Source organism: Lolium rigidum, chromosome 6, assembly GCF_022539505.1.
Source record: "Lolium rigidum isolate FL_2022 chromosome 6, APGP_CSIRO_Lrig_0.1, whole genome shotgun sequence".
Lineage (NCBI taxonomy): Eukaryota > Viridiplantae > Streptophyta > Magnoliopsida > Poales > Poaceae > Lolium > Lolium rigidum.
Window position 1 is genome coordinate 33,722,558 of NC_061513.1, and position 13,105 is coordinate 33,735,662.

Genomic DNA, 13,105 nt, shown 5'->3' on the forward strand with positions numbered 1-13,105 from the left:
CCGAGAATATTTCCTTACTAGGATTTCTGAAACCAAAAACAGCGTAAAACAAGAATCGGCTCTTCGGCATCTTGTTAATAGGTTAGTTCCGTAAAATGCATAAATATGACATATAATGTGCATATAACATGTAGATAACATCAATAATGTAGCATGGAACATAAGAAATTATCGATACGTTGGAGACGTATCAGCATCCCCAAGCTTAGTTTCGCTCGTCCCGAGCAGTAAAACGATAACAAAGATAATTTCTGAAGTGACATGCCATCATAATCTTGATCATACTATTTGTAAAGCATATGTAATGAATGCAGCGATCAAAACAATGGTAATGACATGAGTAAACAAGTGAATCATAAAGCAAAGACTTTTCATGAATAGTACTTCAAGACAAGCATCAATAAGTCTTGCATAAGAGTTAACTCATAAAGCAATAAATCAAAGTAAAGGTATTGAAGCAACACAAAGGAAGATTAAGTTTCAGCGGTTGCTTTCAACTTGTAACATGTATATCTCATGGATATTGTCAACATAGAGTAATATAACAAGTGCAATATGCAAGTATGTAGGAATCAATGCAAAGTTCACACAAGTGTTTGCTTCTTGAGGTGGAGAGAAATAGGTGAACTGACTCAACAATAAAAGTAAAAGAATGGTCCTTCAAAGAGGAAAGCATCGATTGCTATATTTGTGCTAGAGCTTTTATTTTGAAAACATGAAACAATTTTATCAACGGTAGTAATAAAGCATATGAGTTATGTAAATTATATCTTACAAGTTGCAAGCCTCATGCATAGTATACTAATAGTGCCCGTACCTTGTCCTAATTAGCTTGGACTACCGGATCATCACAATGCACATGTTTTAACCAAGTGTCACAATGGGGTACCTCCATGCCGCCTGTACAAGGGTCTAAGGAGAAAGTTCGCATTGGATTTCTCGCTTTTGATCATTCTTCAACTTAGACACCCATACCGGGACAACATGAACAATAGATAATGGACTCCTCTTTAATGCATAAGCATGTAACAACAATTATTATTCTCACTGGAGATTGAGGATATGTGTCCAAAACTGAAACTTCCACCATGATTCATGGCTTTAGTTAGCGGCCCAATGTTCTTCTCTAACAATATGCATGCTCCAACCATATAAGGTGGTAGATCTCCCTTACTTCAGACAAGACGAACATGCATAGCAACTCACATGATATTCAACAAAGAGTAGTTGATGGCGTCCCCAGAAGCATGGTTATCGCACAACAAGCAACTTAATAAGAGATAAAGTGCATAAGTACATATTCAATACCACAATAGTTTTTAAGGCTATTTTTGTCCCATGAGCTATATATTGCAAAGGCGAATGATGGAATTTTAAAGGTAGCACTCAAGCAATTTACTTTGGAATGGCGGAAAATACCATGTAGTAGGTAGATATGGTGGACACAAATGGCATAGTGGTTGGCTCAAGGATTTTGGATGCATGAGAAGTATTCCCTCTCGATACAAGGTTTAGGCTAGCAAGGTTATTTGAAACAAACACAAGGATGAACGGTGCAGCAAAACTCACATAAAAGACATATTGTAAACATTATAAGACTCTACACCGTCTTCCTTGTTGTTCAAAACTCAATACTAGATATTATCTAGACTCTAGAGAAACCAAATATGCAAACCAAATTAGCAAGCTCTAAGTATTTCTTCATTAATGGGTGCAAAGTATATGATGCAAGAGCTTAAACATGAGCACAACAATTGCCAAGTATCACATTACCCAAGACATTTTAGCAATTACTACATGTAGCTTTTTCCAATTCCAACCATATAACAATTTAACGAAGAAGAAACTTCGCCATGAACATTATGAGTAACACCTAAGGACATATTTGTCCATATGCAACAGCGGAGCGTGTCTCTCTCCCACAAAGTGAATGCTAGGATCCATTTTATTCAAACAAAACAAAAAACAAAAACAAACCGACGCTCCAAGCAAAGTGCATAAGATGTGACTGAATAAAAATATAGTTTCAGGGAGGAACCTGATAATGTTGTCGATGAAGAAGGGGATGCCTTGGGCATCCCCAAGCTTAGACGCTTGAGTCTTCTTAGAATATGCAGGGGTGAACCACCGGGGCATCCCCAAGCTTAGAGCTTTCACTCCTCTTGATCATAGTATATCATACTCCTCTCTTGATCCTTGAAAACTTCCTTCACACCAAACTTCAAGCAAACTCATTAGAGAGTTAGTGCATAATAAAAATGTACATGTTCAGAGGTGACACAATCATTCTTTACACTTCTGGACATTGCATAAAGCTACTGGACATTAATGGATCAAAGAAATTCATCCAACATAGCAAAAGAGGCAATGCGAAAATAAAAGGCAGAATCTGTCAAAACAGAACAGTTCGTAAATACGAATTTTAAAATGGCACCAGACTTGCTCAAACGAAAAAACTCAAAACTAATGAAAGTTGCGTACATATCTGAGGATCATGCACGTAAATTGGCATAATTTTCTGAGTTACCTACAGAGAGGTAGACCCAGATTCGTGACAGTAAAGAAATCTGGAACTGCGCAGTAATCCAAATCTAGTACTTACTTTACTATAGAGACTTTACTTGGCACAAAAACATGATAAGGAGAGGTTGCTACAGTAGTAAACAACTTCCAAGACTCAAATATAAAACAAAGTGCTGTAGTAAAAACAATGGGTTGTCTCCCATAAGCGCTTTTCTTTAACGCCTTTCAGCTAGGCGCAGAAAGTGTATATCAAGTATTATCAAGAAATGAAGCATCAACATCATTACCAGGGGTGTTGGGAGTTTTATCAATTTTAGGCCTATAGTAATTCTTTGGTTTAGGCACCTTAGAGACATACATGAATTTTTGCTCCTTACCCACATAAGCTTTCTCATTAAATTTAAGAGAAGAAAAAGTTGAACCCAATTTTCCCATAGCTTCTTCAAGTTTACCAATTCTATGGGTTTGATTATCATGGATAGCACAAGTTTCTAAAGTAGCAATCCTTTCATTAATTCCTTCTAAGATTTTATCAAGTTTATCAGTATTATCAAGTAATATTTCCAATTTAGTTTCAACACTACAATTTTTCTCTATGGTTTCCAATTTTTTCATAACATCCTCAAGGGAGGTTTCAATTTTAATTTCATTAACAGGTGGTGTTCCAAATAAACTCTCAATAATGCAACTAGCTTCTAAAACGGGAGCGCCTAGGAAGTTACCTCCTGCGAGACAATCAAGAACATATCTATTCCAGCTAGAGATACCAACATAAAAATTCCTCGAGTAGGATAGTGGTGGAGTGTTTCTTAGTGCACCTATTATGGGCATCACTAATTCTATACCAAGCATCTTTTAAACATTCTCCCCCTTGTTGCTTAAATGAACGAACTTCAACTTCAGGATTACTCATTTTAGCAGTTGTAAATAAAACAAACTAGATAAAGTAAATGCAAGTAACTAATTTTTTTGTGTGTTTTCGATATAGAGAGCAAGACAATAAATAAAGTAAAACTAGCAACTAATTTTTTTGTGTTTTGTTTAGGTGCAGGAAACAAAGTAGTAAATAAAATAAAGCAAGACAAAAACAAAGTAAAGAGATTGGGAAGTGGAGACTCCCCTTGCAGCGTGTCTTGATCTCCCCGGCAACGGCGCCAGAAAAAAGTCGCTTGATGCGCGTAGATGTTACACGTCCGTTGGGAACCCCAAGAGGAAGGTATGATGCGCACGACGGCAAGTTTTCCCTCGTAAAGAAACCAAGGTTTATCGAACCAGGAGGAGCCAAGAAGCACGTTGAAGGTTGATGGTCGCGAAATGTGATGCGGCGCAACACCGTGGATTCCGGCGCCAACGTGGAACCCGCACAACACAACCAAAGTACTTTGCCCCAACGAAACGATTGAGGTTGTCAATCTCACCGGCTTGCTGTAACAAAGGATTAACCGTATTGTGTGGAAGATGATTGTTTGCAAGAAAACAAGAGAAAACAAGTATTGCAAGTAGATTGTATTTCAAGAAAGAGAATTGGACCGGGGTCCACAGCTCACTAGAGGTGTCTCTCCCATAAGATAAAAGCATGTTGGGTGAACAAATTACAGTCGGGCAATTGACAAATAGAGAGGGCACCGCGATGCACATACATGACATGGTAAATATAGTGAGATTTAATTGGGCATTACGACAAAGTACATAGACCGCCATCCAACTGCATCTATGCCTAAAAAGTCCACCTTCAGGTTATCATCCGAACCCCCTTCGGTATTAAGTTGCAAACAACAGACAATTGCATTAAGTATGGTGCGTAATGTAATCAACAACTACATCCTCGGACATAGCATCAATGTTTTATCCCTAGTGGCAACAGCACAACACAACCTTAGAACTTTCTGTCACTCGTCCTGTATCAATGCAGGCATGAACCCACTATCGAGCATAAATACTCCCTCTTGGAGTTAAGAGTAAAAACTTGGCCAGAGCCTCTACTAATAACGGAGAGCATGCAAGATCATAAACAACACATATGTAATAACTTGATAATTACCATAACATAGTATTCTCTATCCATCGGATCCCGACAAACACAACATATAGTATTACGTATAGATGATCTTGATCATGTTAGGCAGCTCACAAGATCCAACAATGAAGCACAATGAGGAGAAGACAACCATCTAGCTACTGCTATGGACCCATAGTCCAGGGGTGAACTACTCACTCATCACTCCGGAGGCGACCATGGCGGCGTAGAGTCCTCCGGGAGATGGATCCCCTCTCCGGCGAGGTGCCGGAGGCGATCTCCTGAATCCCCGAGATGGGATTGGCGGCGGCTGCGTCTCCGGAAGGTTTTCCGTATCGTGGCTCTCGGTATCGGGGGTTTCGTCACGGAGGCTTTAAGTAGGCGGAAGGGTAGGTCAAGAGGCGGCACGAGGGCCCCACACCACAGGGCCGCGCGGCCAAGGGGGGCCGCGCCGCCCTAGGGTGTGGCCCCCTCGTGGCCCCTCTTCGTCTCGTCTTCGGACTTCTGGAAGCTTCGTGGCGAAATAGGACCCTGGGCGTTGATTTCGTCCAATTCCGAGAATATTTCCTTACTAGGATTTCTGAAACCAAAAACAGCAGAAAACAGCAACTGGCTCTTCGGCATCTTGTTAATAGGTTAGTTCCAGAAAATGGATAAATATGACATATAATGTGCATATAACATGTAGATAACATCAATAATGTAGCATGGAACATAAGAAATTATCGATACGTTGGAGACGTATCAGCGATCTTCTGGGATCTTTGGCTTCGTGTTTGGCAAGGTGGAGAGGAGTGGAGAAGCAGAGATGAGAGGGGAGGGTGTCGAGGTGGAACGGGGTCGGCATGGCCATGGCCAGCCATGTTCTGGTCGTGTCCATTTCGATCTCTTGCATGGGCTAGGTAGGGTTAGGTCAGGGGAGTAGGGCTAGGTCAAGTGGTGGTCAAGATTTGGCCAGGTTTGATCACATTTTGAATTTTGTGAATCTTGCATATGTTTCAATGTCTCCTCTTCTCTTGATCATAACTCTTGATCCAAAGTGAATTTGGTATCATGATCTTTACAAAAGTTGTTCACCTTGTTGTGTACTTGGATGACATGCAAAGAGTTGGATTTGTTTGGTTTAGAAATTTGGAAATGGAGAGGCTCAAAGTGGTGACTAGACTATAAAAGTCAGAAATGACCATTATCTTATGTGGTCATATTTTCAAATTTGAATTTGGTTTAAATGGTATATGTTTGATTCTCAAATTTGTAATTACTATTTAATATCATATGACAAGTATTGGTGAAGATCAAATGGGTCTAGGGTCAAATTTTACAAAAATGCCATAGACCATATGTTAGGGTTTTTAGGGTTTTATTAATATTTGATTTTTTTCTCTTTTTGCTTTATTTGTTTGGTGATCATCACTTGATCACTCTAGGGTTTTGGAGTCCATCACATACACATCATAACAATCATCATGGCATATCACTCAAAATGCACAAGTCCTATGCAGGATACTATATGCAAAGTAAAAGTTTTTGTTGGTTCTAAAATTTGGATATTTGGAATTGTTCTTCTTCTTTTATTTGAAAATTTGGGATGTTACACAAGGTTATTTGAAACAAACACAAGGATGAACCGGTGCAGCAAAACTCACATAAAAGACATATTGTAAACATTATAAGACTCTACACCGTCTTCCTTGTTGTTCAAAACTCAATACTAGAAATTATCTAGACTTTAGAGAGACCAAATATGCAAACCAAATTTTAGCAAGCTCTATGTATTTCTTCATTAATGGGTGCAAAGTATATGATGCAAGAGCTTAAACATGAGCACAACAATTGCCAAGTATAAAATTATCCAAGACATTTTAGAATTACTACATGTAGCATTTCCCGATTCCAACTATATAACAATTTAACGAAGAAGATTCAACTTTCGCCATGAATACTATGAGTAAAGCCTAAGGACATATTTGTCCATATGCAACAGCGGAGCGTGTCTCTCTCCCACACAATGAATGCTAGGATCCATTTTATTCAAACAAAAACAAAAACAAAAACAAACAGACGCTCCAAGCAAAGTACATAAGATGTGACCGAATAAAAATATAGTTTCAGGGGAGGAACCTGATGATGTTGTCGATGAAGAAGGGGATGCCTTGGGCATCCCCAAGCTTAGACTCTTGAGTCTTCTTAAAATATGCAGGGGTGAACCACTGGGCATCCCCAAGCTTAGAGCTTTCACTCCTCTTGATCTTAGTATATCATACTCCTCTCTTGACCCTTGAAAACTTCCTTCACACCAAACTTCAAGCAAACTCATTAGAGGGTTAGTGCACAATTAAAATTTCTCATGTTCAGAGGTGACACAATCATTATTAATACTTCTGGACATTGCACAAAGCTACTGGACATTAATGGATCAAAGAAATTCATCCAACATAGCAAAAGAGGCAATGCGAAATAAAAGGCAGAATCTGTCAAAACAGAACAGTCCGTAAAGACGAACCTGGAAGGGGCACTTAACTTGCTCAAACGGAAAAACTCAAAACTAATGAAAATTGCGTAAATATCTGAGGATCACGCACGTAAATGTGCAGATTTTTTTGATGTTTTTACAGATACTTCTGCGCGAATTCGTGACAGACAGCAATGCTGTTTCTGTGCAGCAATCCAAATCTAGCATCAACTTTACCATAGAGACTTTACTTGGCACAAAAACATGATAAGGAGAGGTTGCTACAGTAGTAAACAACTTCCAAGACTCAAATATAAAACAAAGTACTGTAGTAAAAACATGGGTTGTCTCCCATAAGCGCTTTTCTTTAACGCCTTTCGGCTAGGCGCGTAAAGTGTATATCAAGTATTATCAAGAGATGAAGCATCGACATCATAATTTGTTCTAATAATAGAATCATAAGGTAACTTCATTCTTTTTCTAGGGAAGTGTTCCATACCTTTCTTGAGAGGAAATTGATATTTAATATTACCTTCCTTCATATCAATAGTAGCACCAACGGTTCGAAGAAAAGGTCTTCCCAATATAATGGGACAAGATGCATTGCATTCAATATCCAAGACAACAAAATCAACGGGGACAAGGTTATTGTTAACCATAATATGAACATTATCAATCCTCCCCAAAGGTTTCTTTTTAGCATTATCAGCAAGATTAACATCCAAATAATAATTTTTCAATGGTGGCAAGTCAAGCATATCATAGACTTTCTTAGGCATAACGGAAATACTTGCACCAAGATCACATAGAGCATTACAATCAAAGTCATTGACCTTCATCTTAATGATGGGCTCCCAACCATCTTCTAACTTCCTAGGAATAGAGGTTTCAAGTTTTAGTTTCTCTTCTCTAGCTTTTATGAGAGCATTTGTAATATGTTTTGTAAAGGCCAAATTTATAGCACTAGCGTTGGGACTCTTAGCAAGTTTTTGTAAGAACTTTATAACTTCAGAGATGTGGCAATCATCAAAATCCAAACCATTATGATCTACAGCAATGGGATCATCACCCCCAATGTTGGAAAAAATTTCAGCGAGTTTTATCACGAGCGGTTTCAGCTAGTTTTAGCAATTTCGAAGCGAGTTTTGTACGCTTTGCACTAGGAGTAGAAACATTGCCAACACCAATTATTTTACCATTGATAGTAGGAGGTGTAGCAACATGTGAATCATTATCATTACTAGTGGTGGTAATAGTCCAAACTTTAGCTATATTATTCTCTTTAGCTAGTTTTTCATTTTCTTCTCTATCCCACCTAGCACGCAATTCAGCCATTAATCTTATATTCTCATTAATTCTAACTTGGATGGCATTTGCTGTAGTAGTAATCTTATTATCAATATACTTATTAGGCATAACTTTCAATTTTAAAAGATCAACATCAGAGGCAAGTCTATCAACCTTAGAAGCAAGAATATCAATTTTATCAAGCTTTTCCTCAACAGATTTGTTAAAAGCAGTTTGTGTACTAATAAATTCTTTAAACATGGCTTCAAAACCAGGGGGTACACTCCTATTATTGTTGTAAGAATTCCCATAAGAATTACCATAACCATTACCATTAGCAGAAGGATATGGTCTATAGTTATTACCAGAATTGTTCCTATAAGCATTGTTGTTGAAATTATTATTTTTAATGAAATTCACATCAACATTTTCTTCTTGAGCAACCAATGAAGCTAAAGGAACATTATTAGGATCAACATTAGATCTACCATTCACAAGCATAGACATAATCACATCAATCTTATCACTCAAGGAGGAGGTTTCTTCAACAGAATTTACCTTCTTACCTTGTGGAGCCCTTTGATACGTCTCAAACGTATCTATAATTTCTTATGTTCCATGCCACATTATTGATGATATCTACATGTTTTATGCATACTTTATGTCATTATTATGCGTTTTCCGGAACTAACCTATTGACGAGATGCCGAAGGGCCAGTTCCTGTTTTCTGTTGTTTTTGGTTCCAGAAATCCTAGTAAGGAAATATTCTCCGAATCGGACGAAATCAACGCCTAGCATCCTATTTTTCCACGAAGCTTCCAGAACACCCGAGAGTCGCCAGAGGGGGGCCACTGGGCCCCCAGATGACAGGGCGGCGCGGCCCAGGGGGGGCGCGCCCCCCTAGTGTGTCGCCGCCTCGTCGCCCTTCCGACTCCGCCTCTTCGCCTATATAAAGGTCCCTGACCTAAAAACCACGACACGTTGGACGAAACCAGAGAAAACCTTCCAGAGCCGCCGCCATCGCGAAGCCAAGATCTGGGGGACAGGAGTCTCTGTTCCGGCACGCCGCCGGGACGGGGAAGTGCCCCGGAAGGCTTCTCCATCGACACCACCGCCATCTTCATCAACGCTGCTGTCTCCCATGAGGAGGGAGTAGTTCTCCATCGAGGCTCGGGGCTGTACTCGGTAGCTATGTGGTTCATCTCTCTCCTATGTACTTCAATACAATAATCTCATGAGCTGCCTTACATGATTGAGATTCATATGATGATGCTTGTAATCTAGATGTCATTATGCTAGTCAAGTGGGTTTTACTTATGTGATTTCCGGAGACTCCTTGTCCCACGTGTGTAAAGGTGACAGTGTGTGCACCGTGTGGGTCTCTTAGGCTATATTTCAGAGAATACTTATTCACTGTTATGAATGGCATAGTGAAGTGCTTATTTATATCTCTTTATGATTGCAATGTGTTTTGTATCACAATTTATCTGTGTGCTACTCTAGTGATGTTATTAAAGTAGTTTATTCCTCCCGCACGGTGTAATGGTGACGGTGTGTGCATCGTGTAGTACTTGGCGTAGGCTATGATTGTGATCTCTTGTAGATTATGAAGTTAACTATTGCTATGATAGTATTGATGTGATCTATTCCTCCTTTCGTAGTGTGAAGGTGATAGTGTGCATGCTATGTTAGTGCTTGGTTTGGTTATGTTGATCTGTTATGCACTCTAAGGTTATTTAAATATGAACATTGAATATTGTGGAGCTTGTTAACTCCGGCATTGAGGGTTCGTGTAATCCTACACAGTTAGTGGTGTTCATCATCCAACAAGAGGGTGTAGAGTCTAGCATCTATCTATTTATTCTGTTATGTGATCAATGTTGAGAGTGTCCACTAGTGAAAGTATGATCCCTAGGCCTTGTTCCTAAATACTGCTATCGCTGCTTGTTTCTTCGTTTTACTGCATCGTTACTTCCTGCAATATTACTACCATCAATTGCACGCCGACAAGCACTTTTCGGCGCCGTTACTACTGCTCATATTCATTCATACCACTTGTATTTCACTATCTCTTCGCCGAACTAGTGCACCTATTAGGTGTGTTGGGGACACAAGAGACTTCTTGCTTTGTGGTTGCAGGGTTGCATGAGAGGGATATCTTTGACCTCTTCCTCCCTGAGTTCGATAAACCTTGGGTGATCCACTTAAGGGAAACTTGCTGATGTTCTACAAACCTCTGCTCTTGGAGGCCCAACACTGTCTACAAGAATAGAAGCACCCGTAGACATCACCCTTTCAGAGTAGCCGCCCCCAAAGTGATGGACATAAAGGTACCTCCAGCAGCTGAATCCAATAGGTTCCGTGAAGAAAAATTTAGTCCTGCATAGAAGGTTTGGATGATCATCCAAGTAGTCAGTCCATGGGTTGGGCAATTCTTTACCAAAGATTTCATTCTCTCCCATGCTTGAGCAACATGTTCATTATCTAATTGTTTAAAATTCATTATGCTACTTCTCAAAGATATAATTTTAGCGGGAGGATAATATCTACCAATAAAAGCATCCTTACATTTAGTCCATGAATCAATACTATTCTTAGGCAAAGATAGCAACCAATCTTTAGCTCTTCCTCTTAATGAGAAAGGAAACAATTTCAATTTTATAATATCACCATCTACATCTTTATACTTTTGCATTTCACACAATTCAACAAAATTATTAAGATGGGCAGCAGCATCATCAGAACTAACACCAGAAAATTGCTCTCTCATAACAAGATTAAGTAAAGCAGGTTTAATTTCAAAGAATTCTGCTGTAGTAGCAGGTGGAGCAATAGGTGTGCATAGGAAATTATTATTTTAGTGTTTGTGAAGTCACACAACTTAGTGTTTTCAGGGGTATTCATTTTAGCAGTAGTAAATAAAGCAAACTAGATAAAGTAAATGCAAGTAACTAATTTTTTGTGTGTTTTTGATATGGAGAACAAGACAGTAAATAAAGTAAAGCTAGCAACTAATTTTTTTGTGTTTTGTTTAAGTGCAGCAAACAAAGTAGTAAATAAAGCAAAACAAAAACAAAGTAAAGAGATTGGATTGTGGAGACTCCCCTTGCAACGTGTCTTGATCTCCCCGGCAACGGCGCCAGAAAAAGAGCTTGATGGCGTGTAACACACACGTTCGTTGGGAACCCCAAGAGGAAGGTATGATGCACACAGTAGCAAGTTTTACCTCAGAAAGAAACCAAGGTTTATCGAACCAGGAGGAGCCAAGAAGCACGTTGAAGGTTGATGGCGGCGGGATGTAGTGCGGCGCAACACCAGGGATTCCGGCGCCAACGTGGAACCTGCACAACACAACCAAAGTACTTTGCCCCAACGAAACAGTGAGGTTGTCAATCTCACCGGCTTGCTGTAACAAAGGATTAACCGTATTGTGTGGAAGATGATTGTTTGCAGAAAATAGTAAAGAACAAATATTGCAGTGGATTGTATTCGATGTAAAGAATAGGACCGGGGTCCACAGTTCACTAGAGGTGTCTCTCCCATAAGATAAATAGCATGTTGGGTGAACAAATTACGATCGGGCAATTGACAAATAGAGAGGGCATGACAATGCACATACATGATATGATAAGTATTGTGAGATTTAATTGGGCATTACGACAAAGTACATAGACCGCTATCCGGCATGCATCTATGCCTAAAAAGTCCACCTTCGAGGTTATCATCCGAACCCCTTCCGGTATTAAGTTGCAAACAACGAGACAATTGCATTAAGTATGGTGCGTAATGTAATCAATAACTACATCCTCGGACATAGCATCAATGTTTTATTCCTAGTGGCAACAACACATCCACAACCTTAGAACTTTCATCACATCGTCCCGGATTTAATGGAGGCATGAACCCACTATCGAGCATAAATACTCCCTCTTGGAGTTAAGAGCAAAAACTTGGCCGAGCCTCTACTAATAACGGAGAGCATGCAAGATCATAAACAACACATAGGTAATAGATTGATAATTAACATAACATAGTATTCTCTATCCATCGGATCCCGACAAACACAACATATAGCATTACGGATAGATGATCTTGATCATGTTAGGCAGCTCACAAGATCCAACAATGAAGCACATAAGGAGAAGACGACCATCTAGCTACTGCTATGGACCCATAGTCCGGGGGTGAACTACTCACTCATCACTCCGGAGGCGACCATGGCGGTGAAGAGTCCTCCGGGAGATGATTCCCCTCTCCGGCGGGGTGCCGGAGAGCGATCTCCGAATCCCCCGAGATGGGATTGGCGGCGGCGGCGTCTCGATGAGGTTTTCCGTATCGTGGCTCTCGGTGCGGGGGTTTCGCGACGAAGACTTTAAGTAGGCGGAAGGGCAACGCGGGGGCCACACGAGGGCCCCACACGCTAGGGCCGCGCGGCCAAGACACTGGGCCGCGCCGCCCTAGTGTGGCGGCGCCTCGTGGCCCCACTTCCTTTCCCCCTCGGTCTTCCGGAAGCTTCGTGCAAAAATAGGACCACGGGCGTTGATTTCGTCCAATTCAGAGAATATTTCCTTACTAGGATTTCTGAAACCAAAAACAGCGAGAAAACGACAGTCGGCTCTTCGGCATCTTGTTAATAGGTTAGTGCCGGAAAATGCATAATAACGACATATAATGTGTATAAAACATGTAGATATCATCAATAATGTGGCATGGAACATAAGAAATTATAGATACGTTTGGGACGTATCAAAGGCCAAGACGAAGGCTAGGAAAATTGAGCTCAAATAGAAAGAATTGGAGCTCACAACAATGGCAAGGGCCAAAG